This window comes from Mirounga leonina, unplaced genomic scaffold, assembly GCF_011800145.1.
Source record: "Mirounga leonina isolate KUSES-001 unplaced genomic scaffold, KU_Mleo_1.0 Mir_174, whole genome shotgun sequence".
In the NCBI taxonomy this organism is placed as follows: Eukaryota; Metazoa; Chordata; class Mammalia; order Carnivora; family Phocidae; genus Mirounga; species Mirounga leonina.
Genome location: NW_023270451.1, coordinates 69,434,672 through 69,448,215, shown reverse-complemented (window position 1 = coordinate 69,448,215; position 13,544 = coordinate 69,434,672). Strand labels below are relative to the sequence as shown.

General features: G+C 40.9%; 1 pseudogene; it reads right to left on the bottom strand.

Annotated features, from left to right (window-relative positions):
• Positions 1-10,733: 10,733 nt before the first annotated feature.
• Positions 10,734-11,600, bottom strand: LOC118020566 (annotated as a pseudogene).
• Between the last annotated feature and the right edge of the window lie 1,944 nt (positions 11,601-13,544).

Genomic DNA, 13,544 nt, shown 5'->3' with positions numbered 1-13,544 from the left:
TCCTAATGGAAAAATATTCAGGCTATGATGATAAATTTTATGTCAGACTTGGAGAGAGCAGTTCTGTATTTGGTACTTGAAGTGAAATTATAGTCCTACTTTATTTTTTTTAAGAGATTATGTTATGGGAGGTTGAGAAATTAAAAATGGATGGCCAAGGTCACTCCCATTAATGATGATGTGAAGAGGATGGGTCAGTAAAAAACTACAAAATTGGACAGGATTGACAAAAGCAGTCATTTCTGGGTACTGGAAATAGACTGGGGAGGCAGACAATAAATATGCTGGAACCTTGGGTAATGAGAGTGGGAGTTTGTGGCCTTCTTGCCTGGGCCCCTCTCCCACCTCTTATCTCACTCCGTGAGAACTGCAGTTTTACCAGCTTGTACTTTTTACCAGAAGTGATAGATGCCATTTGGTGGGGGTTGGCGGTAAAAACCCACAGCTTTGCTGGCTGAAAGTGGCATACTCAATTCATAATGGATGGGGAAAACCTACAGCTTTGCTGCCTCAACGTTGCAGTCCTGGTTCGGGGCCACCATCCAGGAATTTAGTAGGGAGATCCCAGAAATGAGAGAGAGCCATAGAAGGGCTGACATCAGCTCTCCACACAGTTGTGGCCGGCTGCTAACTTTGCATGCCTAGGGGATCGATACTCAAGAGAACCCAGCAAAAAGCGAAAGTCCAGGGAGTTCCTTGAGAGCTGGGGACGACTCTGACTGCTTTTACCACCACATGCAACTTCCTCAGTGGAGGGTGGACGCCTTACAGGTACAAAGTATTTGAGCACAGCCTCTGCCCAAATCACTGTGGCTGACCAGTACCCTATGCAGACGCAGAGCTAACCCATAGGGAGCCAGATCAGAGGACAGAAATACGAATTTTAAAAACTAAGTGGGGGCGCATGGCTGGCACAGTCGATGGAGTTTGTGACTGTTGATCTCAGGGTTGTGAGTTTGAGCCCCAGGTTGGGTGTAGAGATTATTTAAAAAAAATTAAAAGTAAGTAAAGATAACGGGCTACATTCTTGGAAGAGACAGATTCTGCAGTTTAAATGCAAGCAAATTACTAAAAGAACCATCACCCCTTGGAAAACTGATGTCTATCAGCTGATGAATGGATGACTGAAATGTGGGGTATATTGGGGTGCCTAGGTGGCTCAGTCGTTAAGCGTCTGCCTTCAGCTCAGGTTGTGATCCCAGGGTCCTGGGATCGAGCCCCGCATCGGGCTCCTGGCTCGTCGGGTAGCCTGCTTCTCCCTCTGACCCTCTCCCCTCTCATGCTGTATCTCACTCTCTTTCTCTCAAATAAATAAATAAATAAAATCTTAAAAAAAAAAATACCCAAGGGGCGCCTGGGTGGCTCAGTTGTTAAGTGTCTGCCTTCGGCTCAGGTCATGATCCCAGGGTCCTGGGATCGAGCCCCGCATCGGGCTCACTGCTCCTTGGGAAGCCTGCTTCTCCCTCTCCCACTCCCCCTGCTTGTGTTCCCTCTCTCGCTGTGTCTCTCTCTCTGTCAAATAAATAAAATCTTTAAAAAAAAAATACCCAAATAAGTAGGAATATCATTATTAGTTGTCTTTCACAGAATTTAGTGACCAGGGATAGCTGTATTTCCCTAGCATATGAACATTGGTCTTATGTTTAATACCCATGTTTATTGGTTGGAAGACAATATAGTCAATGTGGCAGTTTCCCCCAAATTAATCTATAGATTCAACAGAGTTGTCAAAATTTCAGAAAAGATTTTTTTGAAAAGTATTTATAGAAAAAACAGAGTCTGAAATTCATATGGAAATGCAGAGAATCTAGGATAATCAAAATAACTTTAAAAAAGAAGTTGGGGGTCTTATACTTTAAAAAAGAAGTTGGTTTTAAAACTTACTGTAAAGCTACAGTAATAAAGACAGCATAGTGTTTGCATAGGGATGGACATATAGAGATCAGTAGAATGGAATATCCAGAAACAGATCCATATCCTGTGTGGTCCACTACTTTCCTTTTTCTCCCCCCCCCCCCCCGGCTTTTTTTAAGGTTTAATTATTCATTTGAGAGAGACAGAGAGTGCCTGAGCGAGTCGGGGAGGGGCAAAGGGAGAGAATCTTCAAGCAGACTCCCTGCTGAGCATGGAGCCTGATACGGGGCTCAATCTCATGACCTTGCGATCTGACCTGAGCTGAAATCAAGAGTCCGGAAGCTTAGCTGACTGAGCCACCCAGGCACCTCCCAACTACTTTTCAACAGAGGTGCTGATGTGATTCAGTAGGGACAGCATAGTCTTTTCAGCAAATAGTTCTGCCGCAGTTGGATATCCATGTAAACGAAAATTGCCCTGATCTTTACCTTACAGCATATGCAAAAATGAACTTAAGGTGCATCATAGGAAATGTAAAGAAGAAAACATAGCAGAAAGTTTTCGTGTCTTGGATTAGAGAAAGACTTAGTAAATAAGATATAAAAAGCGTGAAGTATATAAAAGAAAAAAGGATAAACTGGACTTCATAAAAATTAAAGTTTTGCTTTTCAGAAGACACCACTGTTAAAATGAAAAGTCAAACCACAGACCGAGAGAAAATATTTACAAAACAGATGTCTATTGATAAAGGATTTGTATCTCAAAAATACATAAAGAACTTTCTTAAAACGCAATCATAAGCTTAACTAATAACTTGATCACAATTTAATCATAATTTTAAAATGTGCAAAAGATTTGGATATATATTTCACCAGAGAAGGTACGTGAATGGTACATGCACACATGAAAAAATTGTCAACATCATTAATCATTAGGGAAGTGCAAATTAGACCCATAATAAGATACTGCTCTACACCCACTCTAATGGCTAAAATTAAAAAGACTGACAGTCCATGTGTTGGCAAAGATGTAAAAAAACCCCAGGAAGCTCACACATTGCTGGTAGGAATATAAAATGGTACAGCCATTGCTGGAAAACAGTTTGTTAAAAAGTTCAGCAGGTCCATCCCCAGCTAGGCCTTCAGAAGTAACAGCATGTATCTAGACAAAAACTTATATACAGTGTTCATAACAGCTTTATCTGTGATTGTCAAAAACTGGAAATTGTGTGTAAATGTCCATCGGCAGATGAATGGATAAGCAAATTGGCACACCATATGATGGAATGCTCCTCGGTAATGAAGAGGAATGGACTACTGATCTATACAAACAGCATGTATGAATCTCAAAGTAATTATTCTGCATGAAAAAAGCTGGCACCCCCCCCTCCTCCCCGCAAGTACCAATACTGTCTGATTCCATTTAGGTGAAATTCTACAAAATGCAAACTAATTGATCATGACAGAGCAGATCATTGGTTGCAGATCATTGAATGGCTTAGGGGAGTAGGGAGAAAAGGATTCTAAAGGGAGGGGCATAATGAAACATCGGGGGTGATTACAGATTCATTATCTTGATTATGCACAATAGTTTCATGGGTGTATACATACTTCAAAATTCATCAAATTATACATTTCAAATATGTGCAGTTTATTGTATGTGAATTCTACACCAATAAGGTCATAAAAATTGTGCCCATTTGAAAACCAAACAAATGTCCATAGCAGCATTATTTGTAATAGACGAAAACTGGAAACAATCCAGTTCATCAGCTGGTGAACAGATAAGCAAAATGTGTTGTGTTCATACAATGGAGTTTTATTTAGCCATGAAAAAGAAGGAAGCACTAATTCATGCTACTGATACATGGTACAACATGGGTAAACCTCACAAACGTTATGCCAAGTGAAAGAAACCAGAAACAAAGGACTGTATATTGTATGATACCATTTATATGAAAATTTTAGGAAAGGCAAAGCATTAGGTCAGATTAGTGGTTGCCTAGGGCCAGAGGTGGGAGCAGAGACTGGCCGTAAAGAAGTACAAGGGAACTGTTGGGGGTGATGGAACCATTCTTGGTGATAGCTGTGCAGCTGTAGAAATTTACCAAAGTATATCTAATTGGACACTTAAAATGGGTGACTTCCATGGCATGTAGATTATACCTCAATAAAGCCATTAAAAAGTGAGTAGCTGGGGCGCCTGGGTGGCTCAGTTGGTTAAGCGACTGCCTTCAGCTCAGGTCATGATCCTGGAGTCCCTGGATCGAGTCCTGCATTGGGCTCCCTGCTCAGCGAGGAGCCTGCTTCTCCCTCTAACCCTCCCCCTTCTCATGTACTCTCTCTCTCTCATTCTCACTCTCTCAAATAAATAAATAAATCTTTAAAAAAAAAAAGTGAGTAGCCACTCAAAATTTTAAATTCTAAGATGACCATTCAAGAAATTGGACTAGGTGACTGATTTCATTGTAATATATTGCTTTAGAATACTTGATGAAACCTATTAAATTCATGTTCTATGTCAAGTGCTCTTTGGATTCTAATTGTAAAACCATTATTAGTTGTCTTTCACAGAATTTAGTGACCAGTAACGGCTGTATTTCCCCAGCATGTGAACATTGGTTTTATGTTTAATAACTGTTATCACCCACCTCCCCCACTGGAAGAAATGGTAGTTTATTAGATTAATATTCTTTTCGTGTAAAGTAGTTCAAATGTGTGGAGTTTGGTTATCAGGAAGGGAATTGATGACAGCCTAACACCTTTGCATGTTTTAGATACGGAAGGGCACACCCTTCTGGTGTCGGTTGTCCACCCACCTGTCCCCAGCCCCATGTATGTGGAGATAATCAGGTACTCTGGGCAAAAGATCTCTTGGGTGTGGGGATGGGCATATAGATTGCAACCAAGATAAGTCCTTCCAGAGCACTTTTCTGGCTGGGCCTGGCCATGTTCTGTACCAGACTAGGGATCAGGATCTCTGGGGCTAGGGCCTTCATGCCTTCATCTCCTGCATGTCTTCATAGATAAAACAGAAAATTGAGTTTTACTTCTTCAGGTCAAGGTGCGTCTCTTTCTGGTAGAAAGTTGCCGAATTTTTATGAAAAATCAACAACCCTGGAATGTTTTGCCCGTGATTCTGCCTCATGTTATGCAAATTGAAAAATTTATTTTGGAAACAACTAGTGCTTTGACTGAAAGTCATTAATTCATTTTCCCAAATAAAGTACCAGCTATTTAACCAAATTCTACTTTTCCTCCTTTTCCCTCCCCCCAAGTAAACCTTTTATTCAACAAAGATTTATGGGACACTCATATTAGTCAGGCACTCTGAATATAAGATATACCTGCAGAGATAACAGAAGTAAGGGGGTCGGGGGAGGGTGGGGCTGATACTTAACCTGCCTCAGTAGGGATGAGGGGCATTTACAGAGAGGGGCTGGGAAGGCTCCGGAGAAGCAAATGTGGAGAGCTGAGTTTTGAAGGGTAAATAGGACTTGCCTATTATCCAGGTTGGGTGGGGGGGGGGGGAAGTTCGCTGGAGACTTGAACGCTGTGGCCATGGCTTTAAAGAAGAGAGAAGAGTGAAGAGATTTAGTGACTGGGGGTGACCTGACTTTTGACTTTGTGACTAGCGGAATTTGAAGGATATGGGAGAAAAAAGGAGTCAGGGATCAGTTCAGCTTTTGCCATCAAGCGGTGATATCATTCCTTCAGGTGGGAATGCAAGACCCCTAGGGGTTGTATTTATTTTGCTTGTTGATTTGGGAACACAAGAATTCACTTTGGAGGTTTTGTCAGAGGAATGCAGCTCTTCGCACATACTTGATTGGACTTTGAAGTTGATGCTCTGACCCATTGTCCAGCTTTGGCCGGACACACATGGAGGATTAGGGAGGAAAGTGAAAACTGACGTGGTCTTGGCCAGCTGTGTGTGTGCAATATCACGGGCTGTAGTCTGTCTCACGTTTAGATGAATCACTCTCGAAAACAGGGTAATTACAGAGTGCGCAAATCCTTGCCCGTGAAAACCTATCACATTTAAAAATTTAGTTGTTCCTCTCATCTCTGTATTTTTGTCATTTATAAGGTATACTCTTTGTACTTTTTTCACATAAAGAAGATGAAAACGGGTAAATTTTAGAAAAGACTGTTCAATCCTTTATGTGTATCGGCTCATTTTAACTTTTAAAACAACCTTGTAAAGGAGGTACTTGTAATCATATTAATTCATGTTAAAAATTCATAGTAAAGGGATTTAGAAATCAGGTTTAAATTTTTTTTTGACATGTCATTAGCACAAAATATAAATTCTTATTCATATCCATTGACTTTAGCATGTAAACAAGGGTGACAGTTTATTATTTTAGAAATTCTATTTATTTCTGCCTTGTCCTTCTTTTGAAAGAAGTAGATTCATGATACACAGAATAATACCTTATTTTATACTGTTTGAGAAGATTGAAGAATAATTTGGAAAATAACTCCTTCCTTATGAAAAATTTTGCCCATTATTTACTTTTCTGGGTTTTTTTTAAATGATCACGAATATACATTAAACCGAAGATACTATGTAAACAGTTGCTTTGAAACCATCAGAACAGAAGTTAAAATTAGGCTCTACCTATTACTTTAGACTTATCTTTAAGTAATATGTGGTCAGGTCCTGCTTTAAATGTATTATTGGTTGAAATACCTTGAGGGAGTAAGTTGCTGGACCTCAGACTGTTCCCTTGTCTGTAAGGTGAGGGCAATGAAATTCCTTCTCCAACGATAAAAAAATAATTTCTTGGACTTAAGTGCCCGTGTACACAGGCAGTTCCCTTTTGTAGCACAAGAGGGAGTTCCTGTGTTGTCTCTAGCCTGGACCGAGCTCTGAATGCCTTTCTAAAATGTGGTTGAAAGTTCGGAATGAGTGGATTGCTGGGAAAATGTGAAACGCAAAGATTGTTTTGACAGTGTCACGGGAAGGAGGTACTCAAAACACAGCGATGAAAAGGAAGGGATTGAATTTTAAGATACGAACGCTTTTGCTGACATACATCATTACAGATTTCCATTCCCAGCCAACAACCCTTCTTCTTTGCCTGTATCTGAGAATTTTGATTTACTTATTTTGTTTTCCTCCTTTGCAACTGTGTCTATAAATCTTTTGTATCAATCAAATAAAGACCCGAAGTTTAGTTTCTCGGTAGCGTACCTGAACAATTAATATATTGGATTGTTTGTGCTCGATACCTTGGATATGTACAAAATCTGTTGGCTTTCAACTAGTAAATTGGAAAAATTTGAAGTTTTTCATCCTGCTGTTCTCCTTCCATACACTTTTTTTTCTTCGTGTTTATGCTTCTGAATTTTTTATGTGATGTTTTGCTGTCATACATAGCTCAGAAGGTTGGGTGTGGACAAGGAAAAACATTGTTCTGTGGATGAACCCTAGGGACATGGAAGTAATTATATTATACAGTGAAATTTAAAAATTTGAAACCCAGATCAAAGCCAAAAAGAAAGAGCGAATTGGCAGTTGTGGAATTATTCCACTAAATTTAGGGCAGTATTCAATTTTATCTCAACTGTGTGAATATTTCATGTGAATGTTGTTTTTTTTATTTAAATTATCCCTTTATAATAAAGGCAGTCCCTTTATTAAAAATCAGGAGCACATCATTTTTTATGTAACGGTAATTATACTGTTAATGCTTTTTGTATTGGAAAATGTTCTGAATTTAGAAAAACAAAAATCCTAGGCATCTCCTTAACACTGAACCCTACTTTTAGAATTCTCTGAGGGTTGTTTCTAGTAATAAATTTGTCCCAAGTTTGGGGTCAGACGACTGTCCTGGTTCAAGTTACGGCACCATTGTGTTTGAAACTTGACAGAAGCAGAGTTAATTCCTATGATTTCATTTTCACTTGCTTGGAATCTGGTAATTTCTTGAGCAGGAGAAACAAGGGGAGTTATTGTAGAAGGTAGGCACCATTTTATCTGTAGAGCCGCCAATTTAATAGGATGGTTGCTGGGACACTTTAAGGAGTTACAAACTTGTAAATACTTTTGAGATTGCAACATCCCCAAAAGAAAGAATATAAAAGAAAAAAAGGACCCTGTAGCTCTATTTTCTTTGCTTCCACTGCAAAATGTGATGTTGTTTCAAAACGTGGGCACGCCCATGGTAATCTCTTGTTCTTACGAATGTCATCCATCTTGTTTTGGGAAAAAGAAGGTAGAGAATAATTGATACACAGGAGCAAAGCTGTTCCTTTTAAAGTTACTTTTAAAAAAATACAGAATATTTCAGGCATGTAAAGAAAAGCATAAGGAATACTAAAGAATTAAAGTGTTATGTGGTTATTAAAACATTATGTGCATTCTTCCACAAGCCTGACCCTCTCTCTGCCAGGTGTCATATCCTGAATTTGGTGTTTCTCCTTCTCACGCATGTTTTTCACTTTACTAAATACAGATGTATTCCAAAACATAAGTGGAATTGCAGTCCATGTTTTTTACCCTCTTAACCAATTTCGGGATACACAGTACATTATTGTTCACGGTAAGCACAATGTGGTACAGTGTGTCTCTGGAAATTTTCATCTAGCACCCCTGAAACTTTATACCCACTGAACAGCGGCTCCTCATTTCCCCTAATAACCGTCATTCTCCTTTGAGCTTTTATGAGTTTGACTATTTGGGATACTTCATATCAATGGAAATCGTGCAATATTTGTCCCTCTGTGACGGGCTTCTTTCACTCAGCATAATGTCCTCAGGGTCTTCCCAGTCATACGGCAGGATTTCCTCCTTTTTAAAGGCTAGTTAATATTCCATTGTATGTATGTATCACATTTTCTTTATTCATTCATCTCTTGATGGACATTTAGATTGTTTCCACCTCTCTGATACTGTGAATCATGCTGCAATAAACACGGAAGTGCATGTATCTCTTTGAAATCCTGATATCCTGTGTTTTAGATAAATATCCAGAGATGGAATTGCTGGATCATGTGGTAGTTCTGTTTTTAATATTTTAAGGAACCTCCCTACTATTTGCCATAGTAGCTGAACCATTTTAAATTCCCAACAGTGCACAGGGGTTCCTATTTTTTCACATCCTCACCAATGCTTGTTTTTTTTTTTCTTTTTTAAAAAGATTTCATTTTATTTTTTATTCTTTTAAAGTAATCTCTCCACCCAGCAGGGAACTTGAACTCACAACCCCGAGATAAGAGTCACATGCTCCACTGATTGAGCCACCCGGCTGCCCCTGTGGGTTTGTCTTCCTTCCTTCCTTCCTCTCTCTCTCTCTCTCTTTCTTTCTTTCTCTTTTTTTGATAATAGCCATTTTAACAGGTGTGAGGTGATACCCCATTGTGGTTTAATTTGCATTTCCCTGATGATTAGTGGTGTTGAACATCTTTTTATAATACCTATTGGCCATTTATTTGTCTTCTTTGGAGAAATGCCTGTCCATGTCCTTTGCCCATTTTTAATAGCATTTATCTATCTATCTATATTTGCTGTTGAGTTGTAGAGGTCCTTATATACTATGGATATTAACTTCTTACCCCATATGTGGTTTGTACATATTTTCTCCCATTCTCTAGGTTTCGTTTTTACTCTGTGGATTGTGTCCCTTGCTGTGCAAAATCTTTTTAGTTTGATGTTGTCCCACTTGTCTGTTTTTGCTTTTGTTGCAATACCAATGTCATGAGGCTTTTCCCTATTTGGGAGTGGGCGCTAGAAACATTTAGATATAATTATGCCTATCTGCCATATCCAGGAAGAAAAGGTTTATGCATATATAACTTTTCCAGTTAACATCTGTAAGCATACATGACCGTGATCTCAATTTATAAATTCATCAGGGTCAGAGCAATTGACCAATGGCTCTTTACTGCTAGGCTTACCAGCAATAAATGACAGATGCATTAGTGTCCTCTTGTTTCTCTTCTTTCACTCTCCTTGTCCAGAGACATTTTGTTGCAGTTTCAGTACAGCTCACCTCCAGCCAAAGGTAATCTTTTTAGATAAGTACTCAGTTGCTCTGAATTTTGCTTATAATTATAACCTATTCAATCACAGAAGAATCCCTGCAGATGTGGAGTTCAAGGTTGCATACAGTAACAAGAGATCACAGTTTTCAAGTCTAGCACAGATTAAAAACCACAGATGTAGCATTTCTATCAGACACGCACTGATTATCTCTTAAACTGCGTACAGACTCCATTAGAACAAAAATTTTAATTTTTTTCCCAAAGATTTTATTTATTTATTTGACAGGGACACAGCGAGAGAGGGAACACAAGCAGGGGGAGTGGGAGAGGGGAGAAGCAGGCCTCCTGCTGAGCAGGGAGCCTGATGCGGGGCTCGATCCCAGGACCCTGGGATCATGACCTGAGCCAAAGGCAGACGCTTAACGACTGAGCCACCCAGGCGCCCCAGAACATAATTTTTTAAATAGTGCATCTAGGACAATCAGTCACCCAGTTCACACAACCTTGAGAAGTTTTTCAATGCCAGCTACCAGTTGGTCATGAAACATGAGTGAGCTTGAGGCATTGCTACTCCTTTCCCTCACAGTTTAGTTTGGGGGTGTTGGGTAGCACGTGGCTGGAATGCTTTTGATCATTTTGCAAATCAGGAAAGCCAATGATCTAAAACTGTGCCAGGATCTTGAGTAGACTGGTTTGTGCATTTTAGGCTGCTGGTTGGTAGGCCCCTCTAAGGCCTTTCATTCTTCCTTTTGTGACTCCTGGAACATTGATCAGAAGATGAGTCTGAGTAACATCCCATCTAACTCTTTGAACCAATGTCTGGCTAAAACTGGAATGTCCAGCCCAGTATTTTTAAAAATCACCCACAAAAAGAGGTTCTACAGGTCTTCACAAAACCTGGAATTTCCATGAGGATGCCTGATCTTTAGAATCCAAGCAATCAGCCTTGAAGTTAAGCTTCCGGGAAGCAGTTTGGTCCTTATAATCCAAACAATCAGTGGTTGAGTTAAAACACAAGCTGGAAATTCTACATCCCTGGGCAGAAAGAGAAGCTAGGGACTGGTTGAGATGGTTGGTGACTGCATTGGTACCTGTGGGTCTGAGTGTCCCTGGTCCAGGACGTTGGTGATGTACAGGGGTCAAATAAGATCCATGGTCCATGCCCCCAAAGTAAGACACTGAGCAGCATATCCTTGACTGTATCTGAAGCCTGAGTATGGGTCACACGGTAGGGCCTCTGTATGCAGGAAGAGGAGGTGGACAAGGGATCTGACAGTGGGGAGACAGAATTTGGAATCCAGATAGACATAGGAGCCCTGCTGCTGGAAATGGCTGGGACTGAGGTGCTAGGGGAGGGAGTTAATTGGCCACTGGTTCCACTCTGTGAACTCACTTCCTGAGCTGGAGAGGTTTTCTTTTTGGCAGGTCTGACTTTGTTTTGACCTCCGTTCTGTTGTTGTTGCTGCTTGATGGTGGCATTTAGCTCTTTGATTCTTAAACCATGTGCCCTGGACCCACCTGGGGCGAGTTGGTTTTTCAGCACCATCTCTTCCGCATGATGTCTGGGGACCAGGTCTTAGCAAACAGTGCTTCAGGCACATCTAGCTGCACCTTGGGTGAACATCGTCCTCTCCTGACACTATCTGGGGGGAGGTGGGTGGTGCCCCTGAAGAGCAGGTAGCCCACTGAGGAGCAGCCCCAAGTGGTCAGACTCAGCCCATTGACTGTGTGAGGCAGTTGTTTAAGATGAGCCATCGTAATAAGGTTGCTGTGAGGTATACTGATGGCCCAGATCAGGGGTACCCAGCTGGAAGATCACGTTTCTCCTGGGGTGGACAGGCTCCAGGGCCTCAGTGGGTGGATCTGGAGTGCAGGAACTAAGGGCAGAACCAACAGACAGAGGTGCTGTTTCTCAGCCTCCTCTTCTTGGTTTTCTTCTAGGAGTCGTCCAGCTTTAGGCCTTAGGTTTGTCTCTAATCCATTTTGAGTGGACTTTTGTGTGTGGTGTAAGATAAAGGTCCAGTTTTGTTCTTTTGCATGAGGAGATCCAGTTTTCCCAAGGTTATTTGCTGAAGACATCGTCCTTCCCCTTTTGTGTCCTTTCCCTCTTGGCACCCCTTCTGAAGATCAGTTGACCGTAAATGTGTGGGTGTACTTCTGGGCTCTCTCTTCTGTTCCCTTGGTCTACGTGCGTGTCTTAATGCCAGCACCAGTTTGAAAAGAATTGGCTTTACTACTTCTTTAAGTATTTGGTAGAATTCACCAGTGAAGCTGTTGGTCTTGTGCTTTTCTTTGTTGGGAGGCTTTGGATTACTGATTCAACCTCCTTACGAGATACAGAGCTGTTCACATTTTCTGTTTCTTCTTAATTCAGGCTTGGTGTAGGTTGTGTATTTCTAGGATTTTTCCCATTTTTTCTAGGTTGTCCGATTTGTTGTATAGTTCACAGTAGTCTTTTATGATCCTTTTTATTTCTGTGACATCAGTAGTGTCTCTTATTTCTGATTTTATTTATTTGAGCGTTCTTTTTTTTCTTAGTCTAGCTAAAGGCTCGTCATTTTTGTTGTTCTTTTAAAAAAACCAACCCTTAGTTGTACTTTTTCCTCTTTGTCTACTCTGTTTTTTTTTTTTTTTTTTTAAGATTTTATTTATTTATTTGAGAGAGAGAGAGAGAGAAAGAAACAGCATGAGAGGGGATAGGGTCAGAGGGAGAAGCAGGCTTCCCGCTGAGCCGGGAGCCCGATGCGGGACTAGATCCCGGGACTCCGGGATCATGACCCGAGCCGAAGGCAGTCGCTTAACCAACTGAGCCACCCAGGCGCCCTGTCTACTCTGTTTTATTTATGCTCTAATCTTGTTTCCTTCTTCCTGCTAACTTTGGGCTTAGTTTGTTCTTTTTCTGGTTCCTTGAGGTATAAAGTTAGCTTATTTATTTGGGATCTTACCTCTTAATGTGGGTGTTCATCACTATGAACTTCCCTCTGAGGAAGGATTTCTTCTGTTGCATCCCGTAAGTTTTAATATGTTGTGTTTTTATTTTTGTTTTTCCTCAAGATATTTTCTAATTTCCCTTTTTATTTCATCTATGATCCATTGGTTGTCCAAGAGCATGTTATTTTAATTTTCACATGCTTGTGAATTTTCTAGTCTTCCTTCTGCTTTTGATTTCTGGTTTCATTCCACTGTGGTCAGAAAATATACTTGGTATGATTTCCGTCTTCCTAAATTTATGTGGTACATGTTTTCAAACAAGATATAAATTGTATCTGTTGAAAGCAAGTAGAGTTCCAAGGAAAGCAGACTCTGTAGAAGGAGATTAACATGCAGGAAGTTTACTAAGGAAATTTTAGGATTAACACCCGTGAAAGAGAGTGAACCAGGAATGGGCGGAGAGAGAGAGACTGGGTGGCAGTGCAGTCATAAGGAAGGCCTCAGCGGATCCTGAGGGGAGCATGGGAGGAGGCATCGCCCTTCAGAATCGTCGCAGGTTGGGGCAAGGGGCCACCCATGGAGCAGTGATTGGAATGCAGGCTGCCCCTCGAGAGGGCACCTCACTTGGATGAGGTGACCCTTCTCAGCTGAGAGCGGTCAGCCTGCAGCACTCGCAGTAGCTGGGGGAGGGAACTTGGCAGCGCTAAAAGGAGGCCTCTCGGCACCAAGATCTCAGCGTTGACTACAGTGCATGTTGTGTGTACTGGA